The sequence below is a fragment of the Protopterus annectens genome, chromosome 10.part0 (assembly GCF_019279795.1).
Source record: "Protopterus annectens isolate FY-2018-M chromosome 10.part0, PAN1.0, whole genome shotgun sequence".
In the NCBI taxonomy this organism is placed as follows: Eukaryota; Metazoa; Chordata; order Ceratodontiformes; family Protopteridae; genus Protopterus; species Protopterus annectens.
The window spans coordinates 475,388,201-475,411,757 of NC_056744.1; the positions used below are offsets into that span (position 1 = coordinate 475,388,201).

The 23,557-nt window shown below is 39.1% G+C and overlaps 1 long non-coding RNA gene across 2 annotated transcripts in view; it reads left to right on the top strand.

Moving 5' to 3' along the window:
• Positions 1-23,557, top strand: part of LOC122813193 — a 236,708-nt gene that overhangs the window by 210,050 nt on the left and 3,101 nt on the right. For both annotated transcript variants that reach the window (XR_006366647.1, XR_006366648.1), the window contains one exon: positions 1,382-1,510. This is a non-coding gene — a long non-coding RNA (uncharacterized LOC122813193). The remainder of the gene's footprint in view (positions 1-1,381; positions 1,511-23,557) is intronic.

A 23,557-nucleotide genomic window follows, 5' to 3' on the forward strand; every position in this document is an offset into this window, starting at 1 on the left:
TGTGTGTGTGTGTGTGTGTGTGTGTGTGTGTGTGTGCGTGTGTGTGTGGTTTACAAAATGACCATTCCACTTTTTTGCATGAATTCACTGTGCACCACTTGGCTGTTAAACAAAAACATCAGGCGCAGGTGGTGCAGCGGTAGCGTTGTTGCCTCACAGCAAGATGTTCTTTGGTTTGATTCCCAGCTTGGGTGCCTTCTGTGCAGAGTCTGTATGTTTTCCCTGCCTTCGGGTGCTCTGGTTTTCTCCCATGTTTTAAAGACATGTATCTGGAGTGATTCTCCCTGGGCCTCTGCTGAAAATTGGCTTGTTCCAAGTCGGACTTTCCCAGTTAACAAATGTAAAATAAATAAACATCATGTAAAAATCAGGGCAGGAAAGTTCTTTTATCACTGTTGTCTTATTCAGCATGCAACAATGGTTTCTTACCTTTCTGTCCCCTTACTTTCCTGAAGGCTTTATTTCTCATCATTATTCAAAACACTTTGATAATCTTTCACTAGTTTTCTTCTTTAATTTTTCTACTTTTCAACTTAAATGTCATTTTCTACAGAACTGTTATTTCACTCTGATAGTTCCCAAAAAACTATGGATTCTTTAACCTTCTGCTCTTTATCTTCCTTCACCTTTCAGCTAAGAATACCCTCTTCCCTTTTATAACTTCTAATACTATCGTTTATTGCGTCTTTCTTCGGTATCTTAGTACATGATTAGTTGCCCCCTCTTGTGTCAATGTGTTCTTTCCCTGCACTCTTAATATTGTTGTCAGCAGTATAACATTTTGAGAAAGTTCTATTTTAATTTAAACCTTCATACTCAAATTTATAGAATCACTACCTCATGTAACATATCACTTATTTTAATTTCCTCTCTTATTCCCTCAGCTGATTGCCTCTATGACTTTTTCATATGGACCATTTTTTTATTCACCCCTTTTACTGAGTCATTCAGTTAGGGAGGCTTTAAGCACGTTAAATATGCTTTACCCATTTCTTTTTTCCACTGTATTCAGGCAGCTTCTTACTGTCAAACTACATGATGGTATTACTGTTGTATTACATAGTCTAGTATGTGCTTCTGACATTATTTTATATATTTTTTTCACCTTTTCTTATAGGTTGATGTTTATCTAGTACAGTTTTTAAATGCAAGTGGCCACATGACTGTGTAATTGCTTCTTGAATTGTAATTTTAACTGAAGTATTGTGTTTTTTAACGTTGGCATTCATAGAACCAGAATTAGCATTTTTGGCTATACACTGTAGGGTGTGTTTAGTTTCTTACTGCTTTGTTTTATTCATAAGATATATTTTTCACTGTTTTGATTTAGATGCAATGTGTTCATTTTGTGATCTATGTAAATCTTTTATTTGTAATTCAGGGAATAATTACATCATAATCAACAGAATCATTAATGAGCCAGAAGGAATTCATCAGACCCAATGATATATCTGAGGACAAAAGGATTCATATTGAAAATACAAAATGGAAAGCTCAAGAAACACATGCGGTAGTATTTCTATTTTTATTTTTTTAACAGAAAGGGTGGAGTATTGCTTTCTTGAAGAGGAGGCAGCATCAAAAACAATGACAGAATTTAAGAAGGCATGGGACAGATATAAGGTATTTTTATCATACATGTCAAATTGTGAAAGCAGGATCTGAAGTTAATACAAAACGTAGAGGAATAAGCCATCCAGATGGGATGGACAAAGCAGTCTGACCTTAAAACTGTTGCTTGTCTGTATGTGGGAACAAAAGGTGAGATCGCTGTCTTTATGATGCAATGATCTTTCTCTCTCTAGATGCTGTGAGCAGAAAGTTTGTTTAAAGGTTTCAGTGTTTCACTGACACACAATGAAAGTAACAGAGGGTGAAGTCTGTAAAAGACAGATAAGTCTCATCGTTTCAGGGTAGCTGATATTACAGTAATCCAGGTTGCAGCAGCAGTAAAAATAAGTGCAAAGGGGAAAAATAGCAGTGATAATGCTAAAGCTGCCGAGAGGTGTAAATGGGGTGAGATCAACACAAAATTAGTTGCAGTAAGTGTGAGAGGACTACCTGGAAGCTGGTCATTTAAATTCCTTAAAAACAGTAAAGTATCAATAAAAATCTTGTGAAAAGCGCACTTACGGTGAACTGGAGGGACAGTGTAGTTTGTAGAGTTTAATATGCAGATGAGCTCATATATGGGGGATTAGACACTCTATAAAATATCAGCACATGAATGTGTGAAATAATTAAATATAAGTCTTTCATAGAAGTTCCAATGTGGTGGACACAAAAACCTTCTTTCCACTGCCTCCTTACCAGTTTCACACATTACCTAGTATGTCTTTTCAATCCATTTGTATTGATGTTTTGTTACAAGCTGCTGTAGGTGATGACATTACAGCAGGTATAGTGACATTTGTACCAAGATGTAGCAAGTTACCAATTCAGGCTGCAGCAGATATTGTATAAGGCACTAGAAATGGTACAACTTATGTATGTGGCTTTAGAAATGGATCCTGCATACCATGCAGCCTTCTCCTAAAGGGATTTGAACCACAGTTGTTGTAAGTACCCCTCATCATCATTTCTGCCAGAGGGAATGGTAAGGAGTCAGATAATGTTATCCTAGGGAATATTACCTATGCAATACACTTTACCAGGCCTAGATCAAGTAATTGTATAGGTATTGTTTTGTTTTGTTTTTTTTTTTTTTTTGCTAAGAAACAATACAAGACTATTAGCCATCTACATTTTTGAATAGCATTTGAGTTACTTATCTTCTAGTGGCTCAGAACAAGTTAACAAACCGGATTATTGTTACTGATTCATTCATGAAAATAAATACTTAAGACTAAGGAGAGTTAAGTAGCTTAAGAATGAATAATATAAAAAGAGGAGGGGGCAGCATTTTCTAGATTAACATATGGTCAATTTATATCTATGTGAATATAAAATTGACACAGTGCAGGAATTCCACATGCTTCTAATCTACCTGATAAAGATTAATGGCCTACACAGTAGAAGCATAAATACATTATTTGTTTTCGGTATGTTTGTAATATTTTTTGAGGTTTGTTGGTGTCTTGCATTTAATATATTAATAGAACTTTGCCGACTCAATTGAAAATGTGTTACGCTTAGCTGGATTTTCGTGGTTTACAAACATAATTAGTACATGATAAATATAATCTGTAATGTGCCAAATTCAGTGACTTTGTCATGACATTTACCCCTCAATCTAAACAATGTCTAAATAAACCAACAGTCTACCTGAAAATACATAGGCATCAAAGAGCCCAAGATGAAGTCAGCTGTTTATCTATGGTACACCCATTATTATTAAACTATAGAAAAATGTTGAAAGAAAAATGTTCAAAAACTCAATATAGTTGTTAACTAACTGTCTACGAGATGTACTGTAGTGTCCTTTCTTGTATTGACCTTTTTCCATCTGGAGTGAACCTTGTGTTCATTTAGCTAGTAACAGCCCAAATATCGACAAATATTGGTTTACATCTGTATGTTCTGCACTACATATAAATAGTTTGTAGCACAGTGTCACAGATGTTTTGCAATATTTTTGTGTGTGTGGGTGTGTGTGTGTGTGTGTGTGTGTGTGTGTGTGTGTGTGTATATATATATATATATATATATATATATATATATATATATATATATATATATGGGTCTACCTGAAAACACTGGCACACAAAAACACCGACAACGAGATAACCGACACCACAAAACCGAAAGTTCAAAAACATGAAACTTCACATGCCCGACAAACCACAATCCCGACAATCAACAAAACAAAACAAATACCTTTTCCATAAAACACACACACAACACAAGCACACCAAAAACCTTACAAACCTACACTAAACCTTACATACACAACTATCTATGCACTAACCTTAACCCAGACCCTAACCCTAAGGTCTGTCACTATCGCACACTCACCTAACCCACGCCCTAACTCTAACTCACTTAACCGGCCCCTAACCCTAAAGCCTGTCACTATTGCACACTTACCTTACCCGCACCTCAACCCTTACTCACTTACCCCACCCCTAACCTTAAAGTCTGACACTATCGCACACTTACCTTACCCGCACCCTGACCCTAACGTCCGTCACTATCACACACTTACCTTAACATGTCGGTGTTCTCAGTGTCAAGATTTTCAGTCGTCGGTCATCTCCGTTGTTGATCTTCTGGTGTCGGTTATCTCGTTGTCGGCATTGTCAGTGTTCTGTGTTTTCAGGTAGACCTAAATATATATATATATATATATATATATATATATATATATATATATATATATACATACATACATACATACAGACAATATATGCACAATATATACAATTTATATACACACACATACACACACACACACACACACACACACACACACACACACACACACACACACACACACACACACACATCCATAACATTTAAAGCACCTACCACTGATAGTTAACCTGCGTGGCACTTCATGTATTTGGAGCATAGCTCTAGTCAGCTATTAAGTGCTAGTTCACAGGTTCATAGGTAAGTACTGGGCTAGCTGCCCTTGTGGGACATTTTAAGCCTAGTCAGTATCCTTTTATGTGCCCAAATTAAACTATTCCATTTGGTTAAAGATTGGCCTTACCCATCTCATGGTTGATTATATATTACCTGATGAGAAGAAATGGGTTCATAGATAATATGAGAGGATCCATGCATGGAATAAAGCATTTGGAAGCTGCTTCTGCCCATTAGTAGTACAGGAGGCAGTCCTTGGGTAAATTTTCTGTTTCCTATCCATAAATCCAAGTTGCACACAAATGTGGACAGTGGTGAACTTTGTTTTATCTGTAACGGGCATCTGTTCCACAGCAGCAGGATCATCTGTTGCAGAAGAGGATTAGATCCCTAGACCAAGTGTTTCTAATGGCAGTTGACTTGGTGATGTGCAGTAAATACATCAGTACTGGGTCACAGGATGGCTTGAATGCCAGACACCATGCACCCCTTAACAGTTTGTAGGATAGTGTCAGGGCCTTGTGTCAGTCCATGTAGGACATTTTGTTTAGGCCTTGTATCCTTTTCGTAAGGTGCTGATGTGGGTGTTCCCATTGTTGGGCCCTGTTAACTCCACACAGGCTGCTAGCTTATTACCGAATTGTCTGACAAGAGTCATCATCTTCTTTTGGCTGTTCCTGTTAGGGGTCACCACAGCGGATCATCTGTTTCCATTGCTTCCTGTCCTCTGCATCTTGCTCAATCACACCAACCGCCTGCATGTCCTCTCTCACCACATCCATAAACTTTATCTTAGGCCTTCCTCTTTTCCTCTTTCCTGGCAGCTCCATCCTTAGCATCTTTTTCCCAGTATATACCCAGCATCCCTCCTCAGCACATGTCCAAACCAATGCAATCTCGCCTCTCTTACTTTGTCTCCAAACAGTACAACCTGAGCTGACTCTCTAATATACTGATTCTTATCCTGTCCATTCTAGTCACACCCATTGCAAATCTTAACATCTTTAACTCTGCCACATCCAGCTCTGATTCCTGCCTTTTTGTCAATGCCACCGTCTCCAACCCATATAACATAGCTGGTCTCACTACCCTCTTGTAGACCTTTCCTTCACTCTTACTGGTACCCATCTGTCACAAATCACTCCTGACACCCTTCTCCACCCATTCCACCCTACCTGTACTCTCTTCTTCACCTCTCTTTCACACTCACCATTGCTCTGAACTGTTGATCCCAAGTACTTAATCTCATCCACCTTTACCAACTCTACTCCCTGCATCCTCACCATTCCTCTACCTTCCCTCTCATTTACACACATATATTCTGTTTTAGCCCTGCTGACCTTTATTCCTCTCCTCTCTAAAGCATATCACCACCTCTCCAGTGTCTCCTCAACCTGGTGCCTACTCTCACTACAGATCACAATGTCATCTGCAAACATCGTAGTCCACAGGGCCTCCTGTCTGATCTCATCTGTCAACCTATCCATCACCACTGCAGATAAGAAAGGGCTCAGAGCTGATCCTTGATGTAATCCCACCTCCACCTTAAATGTATCTGTCACTCCCACTGTAGTCCTCACCAATGTCACACTACCCTCGTACATATCTTGTACCACTCTTACATACATCTCTGCCACTCCCGACTTCTTCATACAATACCATAACTCCTCTCTAGGCACCCTGTCATATGCTTTCTCTAAGTCCACAACAACACAATGCAACTCCTTCTGACCTTCTCTGTATTTCTCCAGCAGCACTCTCAGAGAAAACATTGCATCTGTAGTGCTCTTTCCTGGCATGAAAACATACTGCTGATCACTAATCATCTCCTCCCTTCTTAACCTAACTTCCACTACTCTTTCCCATAACTTCAAGCTGTGACTGATCAGTTTTATACCTCTGTAGTTACTGCAGCTCTGTACATCACCCTTATTCTTAAAGATAGGTACCAAAACACTTTTTTCTCCACTTCTCAGGCATCCTCTAACTTTCCAAAATTTCATTAAACAATCTGGTTAAACATTCCACTGCCATTCTCCTAAGCACCTCCATGCTTCCACTGGTATGTCAACTGGGCCAACAGCCTTTCCATTCTTCATCCTCTTCATAGCTGTCCTTACTTCCTCCTTGTTAATCTGTTTCACTTCCTGATTCACTATCCCCACATCATTCAACCTTCTCTCTCTCTCATTCTCTTCATTCATCAGCCCCTCAAAGTTCTCTTTCCATCTACTCAATACACTCTCCTTGCTTGTGAGTACATTTCCCTCACTATCCTTTATCACCCTTACCTGCTGCACGTCTTTCCCAGCTCTGTCCCTCTGTCTAGCCAATTGGTACAGGTCCTTTTCTCCCTGTTTAGTGTCCAATCTCTCATACCACTCTCCATATGCCTTATCCTTAGCTTTCGCCACCTCTCTCTTTGCCATGCACCTCATCTCCTTATACTCATGTCTACTTTCTTCATCTCTTTGATAATCCCACTTCTTCTTCACCAGCCTCTTCCTCTGTATACTCTCCTGTACTTCCTCATTCCACCACCAGGTCTCCTTGTCCTCCTTCCTCTGCCAAGATGTCACACCAAGCACCTTTCTAGCAGTCTCCCTTACTAGCTCTCCTGTAGTTACCCAGCTATTCGGTAACTCTTCACTGCCTCCCAGTGCCTGTCTTAACTCTTCCTTGAACTTCACCTCACAATCACCCTTTTTTAACTTCCACCATTTAATCCTTGGCACTGCTTTCACACTCCTCCTCCTCTTCTTGATCACCAACGTCATCCTACAGACCACCATTCTATGCTGCTTAACTACACTTTCCCCTGTCACCACTTTACAGTCTCCAATCTCCTTCTGACTGGCCCACCTACATAGGATATAATCTACCTGTGTGCATCTTCCTCCACTCTTGTACATCACCCTGTGTATTATGCATATTATATGCTGCATTTTTATATACACTTTTCACACAAAGTAAATATACATTTTGCACCTGTCATGTGCCCTCAACATCTGTCTAACCCGCCCCTGGTATATGTGGGTGACTTGCCAGAAGATACATTTTCTCCAACGGCCTTTGCTGAAAATGGGACTTGTGCCCAGTTGGCCTTTCCTGGTAAACAAAGGCAATAAATAAATAAAATAAATGCCACAGCTTCTCAAACTGTTATTGTATAGAGCAAAGACATCAGAGTGTCACTCACAGCTCTTTTCTACCCATAATTATACACTGACAGCAGTAATTGTTCATAAACGAGAGCACTGCCATTGGTTTACTAGTGTTATGTTAGGTTCTAATAGAGGATGATAGAAGCAACTGTTGCCTGGGAGACTGCAAAGCAATGACAAATATGGTAGCTGTAACCATTACTGAATAGCATGGAAAGTCCCTAATGCACGTCATCGTTTTTTTCTTCTGGGTTTCATTTTTCATACTCGTTGACTCATGTTTCCTAATTCTGTTGAATTACATCTAGCACCTGTGAGCTACTTCCTGGCCTACTGCTGGGAAGAAAACAGACGTCTGTCTTTTTGCTTTCTCTCTCTCTGTCTTACAACACCAGCTGCTCTGCTCATAATTAGTGCTTTCAGCCTGCATAAATTCTTGACATTATCCCATTTTATGTGTGTGCTTTGTAGTGGCTGTGAAGAACAAAAACAACCCTCAAACTATGTAGTGTCTACTTTAAGCAGGATTCATCTTGTATTCAAAAGCTTCAACAGACTTAAGCTGAATTGAGCAGTTTGTGTTGGAAAATGTATTAATAAAGAGCATAATAAATAAGTTGGAAGTTAAATACTCACACCGCCTGCCTAGTTGGCTAAGTTACTCCCAGAGCTGTAGACTGTGGTTCCTTTTCTTATGTCCCCTCCAGAGCATCTCTCCATTATAAATCATCAAATAGAATTGTTTACCTTGAATCAAAATTACATTATTTGAATGCTTTTGGTGTTAATGTCTTGTATTTTATATATTAATGTGCCAATGTAATTTTTCATAGTCTGTGCTCTTTGCGTAGTCTATCTTTAAAATACTCTGTAATAAATGTTTTTGTGGAGCTTTTCTCCCCGGGCCTCCACTGAAAATGGGTTTCTGACCCAACGGACTTTCCTGGTCAACAAATGTCAATATAAATAAATGTGAATAAATAATAAATAATCCTTATATTCACTTTAGCTAATCTTTCCACAGCCTTGACATGTATCTGATGCATGGAACAACAACTGTATAAGATTGAGAAGTAGTGTTTCTATATTCTTTTTTCCCCATACCCCCAATATCTTGACATAGCAGTTAGAAAATGCAGTACTCATGAAAATTATGTCTTTTGTACCTTGCTTGTTTTCTAGAAAAAAACAACTAAGGTGGTGTTTCCTGTCTTAAACTCTGATCTGATAACCAGTCTACAATGAGGTACATAAGCAAAACAGTGCATAACATGCTTATATATCCTGCTCAGAGAAGCACTGTGAGACTTGCAGTTGACCATAAGTAGAGGCATCATCATTACACGTATGCTTATCATAGGGAAGTGAATGGTGCAGTCAAGTATCTGAGCTGCAGGTCCAGCCTCCTGCTGCGTCTTAGCATTTGGGAATATTGTCTCGTAGGCATCTTCCAGAATTATGGCAACCCACAGACCAACCTGTTTGTTACTGTATTTGTTAACCCTAGATGAGTGCTGTCAGTTTATGTTTTATTTAAGAAAGGTACATGAGTTCAGGAAGGTGGAAAAGCTGTCCATCTCCTTCACTGCTGTGATCAGGGCTTGCAGTGATTAAGCAAACCATCTGCAAGTGGATTGCTAACTGTGATGTTTTCTCTCCAGGTGAAAAATCCTAGTTTGGAAAATGCTGCTGTGAAAGTCTACCAGGGGCATTGTTATTTCTGATATTTGCTTCAAGACAGTCTTCCGTGTGGGCATTTGTGCTATCAGCTGACACCATTACCACCACCACTGTTTTTGGACCATGGTTCCAGGAATCTAACCTCTTCTGGCACTTTGCCCACCCCCACCCCCCCGCCCATTTACCACCTTACTAATGTGTGTTAACCCTAACCCTGTCTCTAACTCCAACCCTACACCTATTAGAAAAATAACTTTCTGTAACACTGCCAATACACAAGACCCTCAGGCATCGCATACAGCAGCACAGACACACAACACCAGTCCCTTTACCTAGCTCATACTTTAACCCTAATCTGAAAGCTTTCACATATGTATTCCCACCCCCCTAAATAATGAAACTTTCAGTGTATGCAAGAGTTTCAGCATAAAACCCCAAACCCACACATATTTTTCCTATGCACTTGATCTTCAATGTTTTGACATCTGCAACATAACAAAGATGGAGACTATTAAAGAATTTATCAGACAGCTCACTCTGTTATTAAGTGTGTGTGTGTGTGTGTGTGTGTGTGTGTGTGTGTGTGTGTGTGTGTGTGTGTGTGTGTGTGTGTGTGTGTGTGTTTGATGAGTTAGGCATATACTAACAATGAGCCTCAGGTAAAGGATGTCATCTAAAGTTTGTCTGTACTCTTAATTTACTTATATACGTTGCATGTCTCAAAGCTACTAAATTCTCCTATAGCCACCATATTTGTGTTGTTCATTAAAGACCCAGAAACAACTCCAGAACATGTTAACCCACCTTAACTAGGAGGGTCTATATTATGTAGTCGAAGGAACTAAACATTGACTACTCTTTCATAGACACATATGGGTCGAACCTGCACTTGAGCGAATGGCTACATCATTGATTTTTTTCCAAGGGAAAAAAAATTGGTAGGCCAACTATGCATGACACAATATAACAAATACTATGAAGTGGGGGGCTTCGCCCCCACCCACCCCCCAATGTGGGGGCCTGTGCCCCCAACATCCCCCCATAACTAAATAACTAAATATACTAACTCTGAGATCGCACTACAGTGGGGAAAAGGGCAGATTTAATACAAGGGCCAACCAATTTTTTTCCCTTAGAAAAAAATCGATGATGTGGCCGTTCGCTCAAGTGTAGGTTTGACACATATGTGTTGATGAAAGGGTAGCTGACGTGTAGTTCCTTCGACTACATAATATAGACCCAACTAAGCTGCACTCCTGGATCCACCTTGGAAATAACACTTGTGTCCCATTTGCTATCCTGGTTAACAAACATAAAGTCAAACAAAGAAACAAACAAACAAATACACCCAAAACCAAATCTACATTTTCTTTAAGAAAACCAAAAAAAAAAAACCTCATAAAATATGTACTGCAGTTTGTATTGAATTAAATGTAAAATAAAATTAAAAAAAAGTCTTACACTGTACAGACCCCTACAATACCAACACTGACCACCTAAACAAACCCATGTAAATAAAATTCATTATTAGAAAGAAAAAAGAATAAAAGCAAAAAATACTTTTGTTTGCAAGTAGCCAAGTGGAAGTGCCATTCCCTTCAAAACCGACACGATTTTATCCAAACTAGCTTAATGAAAAATAACTAAGAAGCATAATTCAACTGTAAAATTAACAATAATAAATACATCCCAAACCACACAACTAAAATACATAAAAAAAAAACAGGAGAATTCTATGGAAATTATTAAAAATGCATTTGAAATTACAGTAAATATTCATTAAATATTCATTACCACAGGGAAGATGAAGTCCTTTTGTATGGCACAACTTATAAGTAAAGGTATGGCATTCATATCCAAGGAAATTATAGTCTCGCTGTACGCAGCCGTCATTCAACCAATAATCAAGTACAGTGCACCGTTTGGCATGTACTTACCTAGGCACTTACAGTAGCTGGAGTGACCGCAGAGGTTCCTCACAAAGAAAATACAGGGTGTAAACAACATGAACTATGCAGATAGACTAAAAGCTCTACCCCTTTACTCTGTCTGTTACCCACCATTAAGAAGTAACCTATGCCAGATCTACAGGGCACTCACAAATCCAACCCTGATGCAGCTGCTACACATCCAAAAGTCAAACAGCATGAGAGTCATCTAATCCAGAGATATAAACTTAGTTAGCAATTTAAACAAAACATGCTGGAGAGACAGATATGTGTCTCTGAGATTGCCCCTTCTTTGGAACAGGCTTCCTATTCACATTAAGCAGAGCCCTTCCTAGGTGCTCTTCAACCACAGTTTGGAACAATGGATGGGGAATCACAAATTCACATCTGGGGTAGTGCCTGTGTCTTTTAAGGACACAGTCAATCTGTAAGATACTCAATGCGCAGACACAAATTCATGCCACCCTTTTGCCCCTATGGGCCATATTTTGGGTAAAAACAAGTTATAGTGGCTAGGCTTGTAAAGGCCCTTAAGCCATAAGCCTAGTAATCTCCTATGAGCCTATGAACCTAGTGCCTAAAATCCTATCCATTATAAGTTTAAGCAATTAATGTAGCCTATTGAATCAATAGGGAATACAGCTTTAACATAAGAAAGTGCAGAAAAAAATGGATAGATGGAATGTTTAGGGTCTGGTTTGTGCTCTACATGAAAATTTAGTTTACCTTCAGTTTATTTATTACAGTAATATTTTAAATGTATAATCTTGAGACCACAATATCTAATGCATTTACATATGAAGATCATAACGTCTAACTGACATTGCCTAAAAACACATAAGGATATAGAGTGAAATATGACTCAGACTGTCATAGTTCAGAATATTATACCAGCTTTAAGTTATGATTGGCTTAGCATTAGTATGTTTAAGTAACAGGAGTATGAGGACACAGTCCCCCACATGTGGGTGGAACAGGAGATCATAGGCCTAATATAAAAACACTGTAAACTGTTAGAAGTCAATATAGCTTGTTGGAGTCCAGCTATCTTTCACCATCTTATGGGCAGTCTTGTACTTGTAGTCACTGCCAGTAAAGGGAATTAGTGATACACTGCACGTGGGGTCATAAAGATTAAGAATTATGAAGTCTGATATTTGTAGTTGATGTTTTAAATGAATTTGTATACTGACAGAATGGTCATAGACGTGTGGGTTGAACACTGATGTTTAGATGAACTGAGGGTAGATAAAATGAAGGTATAAGGAAACTCGGTTTGTGTATTATGGCTTAACCACCCAACACAAAACTCATCCCCAAAATCTACAGTGCAATCTGCTTTATGCATGATACTCCAAATCACTATGTATTCCATACATGTGCATATGCTGATAAGGATAACGTGTTGAGATGGGTTATGGTCTGATCACCTAATGAACTTTCATCCTGTAATCATGGGTTTGATTCTTTCAGTCTTCCTTTATATGTTATATGACCTGGAATAAGTATATCACCCAACAGTGCTTTTGCTTCACCCTGTAAAATTGTGCTGGTGGGCTTAGCAGTAATGTTTCAGCAGTTTTCTGTACATTCAGAGGTAATATGTTTGCCTTATGATGTCTAATTGCTCAACTCTTATTCATCAATCTTCAGATGTCATTAATTGAGTTGTTTAGCTGGTCTGTGAGAGGTGCTTCTAATTTATCTGCAAGATGTGACGTTTGCAAAAGAGAAACAACTTTGTGAGTCTGTAGGGCTTGTCCAGGTTCCTCTTGAACAGTGTCATACAGGTGCTCAGTTTCACATGACCTGGTAGCCTGTTCCAAAGATGTGGTAGTCACTGGGAGATAAATCTGTCCTTCCAGCATGTCTTATTTAAGTTGCAGGTCATATTTAAGCCCCTGGAACAGGTAGCCCTAGACCTATTTGATTTATGGATAGTTCATTAGGTTTGGATCTTGGGTTGCTCTGTAGGCCAGGAATAAGTATCCCCTAAGAAGTCTATACGATAGAGAGCATAGTGACAGGGACTTCAGTTGGTTCACGTAAAGCACCTCCTAGAGGCCCTTGATCTTCTTTGTTAGAAACCTCTGAGGCCTTTCTAATTGGTGCATGTGCTTAGTATGGTTGTACAAATTGGGCATTCTACTCAATTATGGGCTAGATAAGTGCCGAGTATAGGGAGGGTTATAACTTCTTTTGCTCTCAAGATGATGCATTTAATAATCAAGTGAGATATGTGGAAAGCTTTCCTTACAATGGTAGATATGTGGTGGTCGAAGTTAAGGTCATGGTCAGCCTGTGATCCCAGGTCCCTTACCACGTCATGGGTACTTAGGGTATTATTGTTGATTTGATAGTGTGAAGGGACAATGTTTGTGCTGAAGGGAATAATGATACATTTCTTTGCATTCAGTTTGAGACCATGACTAATACACCAGTCATTGGTCTGTGTGAAACCCTTCTGGAGTATACTGGCATCATTGATGGGCTTGACAATAGGCTAGCAGAGAACAGAAGCCATTTCATAAAATAATATGCTTAGTAAATTAGCTATAAGGTCATAGGATCATAGGAGGTTGCTATGCTAATGGCCCTAGAGCCTTTTTCAGCCTAGCCATCCATGACCAGTTTCCTAGTTATTAAAGCCCATGGGCTTGAATGGCTTAGGTTTATTCCCTATACCTTGGAGCATCTACTACAGTCTACCCCTGTTCATAAGGGCCACAGGTGTCAAGCTATGTGTGAGTTTGCGATTTGCCATCCATTGGTAAACTACATTTGAATAGGCTTAGAAAAAAGCTTTGTTTCACATGAATGGGGAGTCTGTTCCAGAGAGTGGGTAATCTCTGAGGCACATGCCTGTCTCTCCAACATGTTTTGTTTATGTCGCAGATTAGATTTAGATCCTTAGACTGGGTACTTCTAGTGCTGTTTGCTTTGCAAATATGTGGCAGATCCATCAGGACTGGACTGGAGAATGCCTTGTGGTTAAGCATAGGTTGCCCTTCAGTAGTCTTTAGAAGACCGAGTACAGGGACAGAGCTCTGAAGCAGTCCACATAGGTCATATTATGCTAGTCCATGTATTTTGTTAGTGAGGTACCTCTGTAGCTACTCTAGCTGTTGCAAATGCCTGGTTAGTTGCATGCCAAAGGGTGCATTGTATTCAGTTATTGAGCTAAGTATAGAGGGACTATGATCTCCTTGGATCTGAATGGTATGCCCTTACTTATAAGTTGCACCACATAGAATGATTTTCTCACTATCATTGACACATGGTGAGCAATGTTCAAATTACTGACAATGTGAGCTCCCAAGTCCCTTACCACTGGGTGTATTATCAATGTTGTAATTTGCAGGGGTGGTCATCTTCCGAATGGATATAATTATGCATTTTTTTTTTGCACTGAACGTCAGGCCATGGTTCTGACACCAGTTATTTGTCTCTGTCAGAACTTCCTGGGGGATATCTCCATCTTTTGGGGGATTCAGTGATTGCATCCAGCTTGCAGTCATCAGTAAATTTGGTCAGTGAAATAATCTCTTATTTGTCTTTACTTCAGCAAAGTATATTTCAAACAGGATAGGTCCCAGCACTGAGCCACGTGGGACTCGCTAGTAACAGGTCTCTTGGTGGCAGTGGATTTCCCCACCCTAACTTCATGTGTCCTATCTGTGAGCCATTTGGCTATCCATCATTGATCCAGCTATCATATACTATTGCTGCAGATGATGTGATTTTTGTTCAGGGTGTTTCAGGTACTATAATTTCTGATTTGAGTATTATGGTGGCTTTTTTGTTTGTATTTTTACTCAGAAGGAAACATTTATTATATGAAACTAATGTGAGCATCTGTAAATGCTCTGGCACAGAATATAAACATGGAAAATGTTTCCCTTCTTGAGAAGGTATATACAGCATGAGGGTGGGTATTGGTAAGGTGTAAATTGCCTTATGACTTAGCTTGCCTTGTATAATTGTAAAAATCCATATTAATACAAAATGGAAGATGAGTGATTTTTCTGAACATTTATGTATGGTCTAACACCACAGGTGGTTATAATAAGGCAGTGGACATGGAGAGAAAAGGCTCTATATGAAGGTGATAGGATTACATCTCCTCACCCTTAAAATTTGTGTGTTGAGGTTTTCTGGGTTTACATTATTGCTGGAATGGTTTCTTGTTTCTTGATGTTACGTAGATTCTTTTTCTTTTCTTTTTTTTTTTTTTTTTTTTGAGTATATTGATGGCTACAAGTGCAATCTTCCATAGTAATTTTGCAAGTAAGATTATATAGTAAAACTGTGAATTCCTTGTGTCTGTGTTGGTTTTCACTTGTCCATTCAGTTTAGTTTCCTTCTGTGTCACAAAGGCATGGTGAAAAGTGATGATCCTGTAAATTGCCTGTAGGTGTGTGTGTGTGTGTGTGTGTGTGTGTGTGTGTGTGTGTGTGTGTGTGTGTGTGTGTGTGTATTTAAATGTGTGTTACTGTGCATATGTGTGTGCATGTGTAAACATCTTGAGATGGATTGGCCTTCTATTCAGGATAGGTTGTCTCTGCTCTGTCTTACTGTTTGCTGGGTGTGGCTTTGACTCTCTGTGACTCTAAGCAGGTTGTTTCTTTTTTTTTTTTTTTTGTCACTGAATCAAAACAGTCCGGTTTATTCAATGGAATCTGAATGTTGAAAATGGTTGCTCACAGGCTAACATATTTTTGGAGTAGAAAGCGAACTGACTTTTTGGTCAAAACCCAAAGTACTTGCACTGCCATAATGACATTGCCAATTCACAGTCATATGGCATTATTGTCTTTATAACATAGGCACCAGGTAGCTGTTCTGAACATTGGGAAATACTCATTTATATAAACAGTGCTTAACCTGAGTGAACTATACTGTCTAATACAACATCAGTGAATGGATCTTGGGACCAATGGTGGACAACAGAAGCAGAAGAAACAAGGCCCATCTAATATCATCTCTACAGTATATGGCAGTTACTCAAACAAAAAGTTACCAAACTTCACATCATTGCTCAAGAAAGCATTCGAGAATGGCTTTAAAATGGGTCTTGCAGGGGCAATAATCCAATTCCAGCGGACACACTGCTAGCAAAATTCCAAAATGAGCTTTAATATGGGTCTGGAAAGGGGCATGACTGGTGCAATAAAGTCGACTGGACATGCCTGACCAGTTTTTCATTGATTGCCTGTGCTTTAACCACTGTGATCAACGGAATGTTTGTTGCCTAAGCTAAAACTTCAGTAAATGTAGAAAGCCAGTATCAGTGTGAATGCATTACTCAGAGAACCTATGAGGATACATAAATATTTGAAATGATAAACCAAAGGATTCTATGTGCATCTGTGTGGGAACAGACATAAACCTGGCCATGATCATTATGAGTGCCCAGACATTATTCACAGGGCTGTCATTCCTTCTGTCTTCATTTTATTTTAATACAATAACAAATGCATTGTTAGTATTAAAGCTGTCAGTTAAGAGTCCTATCGGTTAATAACAAGTGCAATGTGATCCCTAAATCATTATATGAGACTCCTAAGTGTCATTGCATAGTTTGCCTGCAAGGAGAAATCCAAGAGGAGCCTCTCTGGCTCCCACTTTAAACTTGCTCTTCTTTCCCAGCATAGTCATCACTTTCTGTGTAAATGTATTTAAAGATCAGAGCAGAGAGTGTCATCTAATCCCTAATCTCCCTCCCACTCTAATTTTGATATCCACTGCCTTTACCCCCATGCAGCCAGTTCTGCTGTCGTACTTCAAAGAGACCATAACTCATTAGCTCCATTTAATGTGTAATGAGAGCCATGCCCTTCACATGCGGTGCTTAGAATCCTCTATCTGTTTCTTTTTTTAACTTTCACACTTGAGTCTCAATGCTACAAGCACCTTAGAATTCATTTTTATCCCAGCATGCTTCTTAAGATCCATAAACTCATAGTTTTGCACTTTCAAAAAACAACTTTTTTTGTTAAAAAAAAATAGTTGGCAGATGGCACAACTGAAAATTTTGCTACATCTATGACAAGAGAACGACACTCCACTTATGGATTTTTGGCGGCTAATGTACATCAGCATGTTTATATGTAATAAGGCTGCATTCTGGATCATATTACATTCACAGAACACCTAGAATGACACATTGTTACTCTGGGGATTACACAAGAAGAGTAGTTCACAATCTGGCAGCTTTGGGTTTTGTTTACTTGCTGAAAGTGAACTTAAAAACATGTTAGTCTGTGACTAAAGGCACAAATAGAATGATGCTCATATCTTTCAACATCTTAAAACATGAAATCTGGACAAAGCCAGAAATAATGGTGGCCCAAAGACCCAAAAATTGGGACAGATTTTACATACTGCTCCTATAAACTTAGAAAGTTGCTAGAATAACAGGTATTGCATTAGTATGCATTTTCTGAAGAATATGTAGTCTGAAACTCAAATGTCTGTCATTGGTTAGTAACTTCAGTCCTCACTGATTTGCCAGAAAAACACAGTGTATGAGGAACAGACTAAAAATATGAGGCAAAAATCTAGACATTCTGCAAAAATCTGGACAGTTGAGAGGTATGCTTCGTATAAGTAGCTACTCATTTTAAGTTCAGATTGTCTCCAAATGCTCACTGTTTAGACTTTAGAGATTTGTTTTAGAAAACACAATGAGATAACAAAAGTCCTCTTAATTTCATGCATTATGAAAACAGTAGTTTCATAATTTATTTCAAACAGATTAATAAAATACTGTAGCCACTAAAAGTCATTAAATGCAGTGGCTTTAAAATACTGTTTTTTGAGGGAAAATAGTATAAGACAAAACAAACAAGCATACACAAACACACACACACACACACACATATGCACACATGCGCACACACACACACACACAGACACACACACACACACAAAGTCATTAAACATGGAGACATTACTCACTGCCCCTCACAGCTGATGCCTTTAACAGCTAAGTACGAGGTTGATTTTTTGGTGGCCTCAAGAATGCTGATGCTTTCTCATAAATATTTTTCTATCATAAAAATGAGTCTTAGAAAATCTAGCTAAAATCAAATTCATCAAAGGTTAGCTTAGTTAAATTGTTGAAAATAGAAAAATCTGAAAACCATTTGAGCAAGACACACTTTCAGTGAAAATGCACACAGCATAGGTTTACACAAAATTATCCGCAATATTTGTTATTAAGGCAAAGTCTCCATACCGTGTACATAAACCATGACTCTTCACTTACCAAAACCCTACCATCTATCATAACCCTAATCCTAGGCCTGTTTCCTAACCCTAAACCAAAGCCTAGTCCTTACCATAAATGTAACCATAAAACTAATACTAACCACAGAAGTAAACTTGCCTTAGACTCAATCCTAACCCCATAAAAAGGACAATCTTAGTCCTAACCCAAAATCTCAACTTTAAAACTGACATGTAGAAGCTACAGCAACCACGTTTGACCAATTCAGTTTTCATTTAAAGTAACATTCAACAAAAAGAGCATTTAGTACAACACAGGCCAAAATAAAATGTAACCATGGTAACTCAAGCAAGTTGCTTCAGCCAAACTGCTGCCGTACAATGACCTCCTCCCAAAACACCATATTTTCAATCTGTTGGTTTTATTCTTTTGTTTGAGGAAGAGGAAGTTCATCTGTCTGTCATACTTTATTTCAGAACTTAGGAAAACTACTGCAGTACTCAGAGAATAATAGTTAAAACACAGTAAATGCAAAGTGAAATCCAGAGAGGAGATGGAAAAAAATGACTATATACATAAATAAATAAAGAAAGTGACTTAAGCAGACACATTTTATACATCCTTGAATTACAAAGCCATAAATATTTTCTTTTTTTAACTTACTTTTTGTGCCTGCCACCCATCATCTCCCTGTGATCTATTGGCTTGTTCATAGGGTGAGAACTTTTCAGCAGATCTGTTTCCTGTGGGGCATAGTCCTGGCAGCCATTAGGGCATTTTCATGAATGTGGCCTAATTCCATCTCCCTGGTAGTAATGTGGGCACTGCATCACTGCAGAGGGACCCCCTATGCCCTTGACATGGAGGCATGCACGTTCCTTGACAGGCATCAAAAATGGCTACCACTCTGGCTTGTGCATGCACACCCATGTTCCTCATTCTCTAAGACCTGTTCTCCAGGAAGCCAGGTCACCACAGCCACCGCAGCCCTTCCTCCTAGGTGAACCTGCTAGCACAAGTCACACTGCTCTCACCCACCCCTCCACGTCTCTTTCAGCTTCCTGAGCCAGTAATCAATCTCAGATTGACTCGGTCACAGTCAAGGTTTATCCCTCTGCATCACAGAGCTGGGATTACAAAGAAACAAATATATGAAAAAGGCTGTAGAAAAAGGTATTAAATATATTGACTTTGGCTCACAGTGCAAATAATTCCTACAGGGGTTTGATTAATAGTTAGTGTTTACCTCGCAGATAAGAAGTACAGGGCTTGAGTCTCAGCAAAGGAAAATGGCTAGGCTTAAAAGGGTCCACAACAGCAGCTAGCCTGGTACTTACATATGAGCTATGGACTATGAACTGTGAACTATGAACTATGAACTATATAACTATCACAGTCTCCATACTTATGTTACTTGTTCCAAGTGTTACTGACTGCATCTGTTGTTTTACAGACTGTCAACACCAGCCCTGCTCATATTCAATGACTTTCTTATAACCTTTTCCCTTATCTGTTATTCTCAGCAAATCAGCTATCCTTTTTTGCTCACACACTGTCATTTTGCAAGTCAAGGCTATGTGCTGATAATGAGCTACTTCCTGAAGTCCAGAGTTTGATCCTTTCAGCCTCCTATGTTTGGGCAAGTAACTTAAGCAGTCACTGCTCCCAGGCTGAGTCTGAAAAACATCCATGTGGATCAGTGCTCGACACCAGTTACAGGCAAACAAAATTAAACAAGCTAATAAAAAATAATTAGTTTATTAAACCTTTAGCTACTCTGCCTACAGCATGCATGCCCTCCTCATGCTTTTCTCATACTCTGCAGTTCCACCTCATTTAATTTTTCTGTTATCACTGCATCTTGGAACTTCCTCAACATTTTTATAAATCATTTGTGAACATCCTCCAACTATTTCTTATATTTCAAAAGTCTTATCCACAGAAAGGGACACAGTATACTATAATTTGTCTCTCCAATGTTGTGCAAAATGACACAAAAACATAATGATTTAAGCTGTTCAGCATATCAAGCTCTATTTCTGTATGCATTAAGATCCTTTCTAACTTCCCCATCTCCCACTTACATCACCTGGGTGATTTAAACACAAGTTATAAAACTCTGCTTCCTTTTCTTCCTTAAATGCCATTTAGCTGAAACACCTGATATCCTTAAAGGGTAATTTACATATATCCCATGTTGCCTCGGATTCAAGAAGTTTAAGTTATCACAAATTGGAAATTCTAGCTTTGCTATATTTTTCTTTTTGTGTTTTTAATCACATTAAATGGTATACTTTCAAATCTGTAAATTGCTAATAGATTATTATTGTTTATAAAATATGTGATTTTACAAGTCTTTTCAGATTGAACTTTAGTTGCTATTACTTATCTCACAATGACATGTGTTTTGAGAATTCCCAACCCATTTATAAATCAGTTTTCATTTTAGTGACATTGATAGAGATGTCAATATTTATTTTGACACCAAATATTATACTGGAATAAAAAATGCTAGACAGTTTGCCCCTCTGGTATTTGATAAAGTACCACTGAATGCTGACTTCTCCACTCTGTATTTAAATCATTTTTTAATTCTGTACATCTTTGGTCAACTTTACATTCTCACCATCCCTCTATGTAAAACTGAGTCTGAATTCTAGATAAACCACACACCCCTTCTCGTCCTACTTGCATTAAGTCATGAACGTTTATGAAATTGAAGGGATGTGACCTCTTATCTGCATACTTATTTTCCTCTTTATCTTGTAAATGCACAGGAAAAACAATCTTGAAGAACCTGGTTTTCATCAATGTTTCCATTACTTTTCTCACTGTGGGCATCAGACTGGTTGGTTGTGGTTGTGTTACTGTTTTTGGAGACCAACGCTTACATATGGCTGTACTACTTTTCTCTAGTTAGCAGCTAGAGTTTTAATATATACTAATTAAGGTGCCTGAAATATCCAACAAATAATGCTGATTCTCTAAGAGCACTCATGTAATGATGGTTATTAGGTAGGCAAGACATTCCTTTTATTCAGTCATTATGAGAATACTTATATAGGTTCATAGGTTCATAGGTAGGTACTAAGCTATTGGCCCTAGGGCCTATATAAGCCTAGCTAAATGGTACCCTGGCTTTTGCCACCCAAAAAAATTATTTTCCACTGCCCCTGTCAAGCAGAGCCACAGAAGTGATCCCCAGGGTGAATTTCCTATCTCCCATCCAATCATCAAGATTTTTCTTGAAGAGTGCTAATGAGGAGCTTTGTTTGATATAGATAGGTAGTTTGTTCCAGAGTATGGGAAGTCTCAGGGACAGGAATCTATCCCTCCGGCATGTTCTCTTTATTGTGGTGACAAGGTTTAGGTCCCTAGAGCGTGTAGCTCAGAGGGATTGGGATTCCTTTACGTGGAGCATGTCCAACAGCTCTGGGTTTGACATAGCTTTGTATGTTAGGCAGAGATCGCCTCTAAGTAGGTGATATGTGATAGAGTAAAGCTGGAGTTTTTTTAGATGGTCTGCGTAGGGCATCTGTTTGAGGCTGGTAATCCTCTTTGTGAGGTATTTTTGTGGCCTTTCCAGTTGTTGTAGATGTCTTGTTAGGTACATTCCAAAAGGGGTGTTGTACTCTATAATGGGTCTAATGAGTGATGAGTAGAGGGGAACAATGACCTCTTTTTTCCTGGATGAGAAACCTTTTGTGATGAGGTGTGCCACGTAGAAGGATTTCCTGACTACTGTGGTGATGTGATTATCAAAGGAGAGACTACTGTCCACCTGTGTCCCAAGGTCTCTTATCATACTTTCAGTGTTAAGTAGACTACCGTCTATGTGGTAGTTCATGGGTACAGAGTTTTTACCAAAAGGGAGCTTGAGGCCATGGCTTTGACACCAGGCATCTGTCTCAGTAAGGCCCTTTTGTAGGATGTCCACATCGTTAGGAGATTTGATTATGGCTCCTAGTTTGCAGTCATCTGCGAACTTTGTTAGCCAAAGACCTTCTGTGTTAGCCTGTACTTCAGAGAACTAGATACCAAACAGGAGAGGACCTAGGACTGAACCCTGTGGTACTCCACTTGTCACTGGTCTGAAGTTGGATTTAGAGTCTGCTACTTTCACAGTGTGGGTTCGGTCAGTGAGCCAGTTGGCAACCCATCTTGTGACATAGGGATTTATATCTAGTTTAGTGAGTTTGTCTATAATTCCAGAGTGGGGGATGGTGTTGAAAGATTTGGTGAGATCTAGATAGGGTGTGTGTACCACCTTACCCTCATCTACAGCTTTGGTGACCGCTTCAAAGAAGTCTATCAGGTTTAGGAGACATGATCTGCCTTTTGCAAACCCGAACTGGGTAGGGTCCAGAGTTTGGAGATTACCAAATGTCATTGTTTATAAGTTCCATGATGATATGCCCCATACCCTTGCAGACCAGACTCGTCAGGCTAATAGGGCGGTAGTTCCCGGGGTTCTTGGTGGCTTCCGCTTTGTGGAGTAGGATAACCGTTGCTGTGCGCCATTCAGTGGGCACAAAGCCTGAGGTGAGGCTATGATATGTGTTATTCTGATATAAAAGGAGGACTTTGATGAATGTTAGCGGATTTGCTAGGGTCTCAAGTGGGAGACTCAATGCCCGCTGTACCAAAGGAATGGAGTTCAAGTGAAGATGTCAGTGTGCCTCAATCAAAGGTGGGTTCTCATACCTGAAGATAGATTCTCAGGAAGCAAAGATGCCTCTAACTGACTGGAGTGGGGAAGCTGTTGATAAATGTATACTTGTAGATCTGGAGTGGGATGCCGTGAGTGACAAGCAGGTTCATTCAGAGCCTGCGACTACTTCATCTTAGCAGGAAAAAGAATTTGCTGCATATCTGGACATTCTAGTTACATAGTAAGAAAACAATTTGTGGGCATAGTTTGTTGGCAAGAATATATTTTTTCCCAAAATCTGCAGAAGGAATGCTGGAAGAGAGCATCTTATGAATTGAATAAAAGCTGTATATTC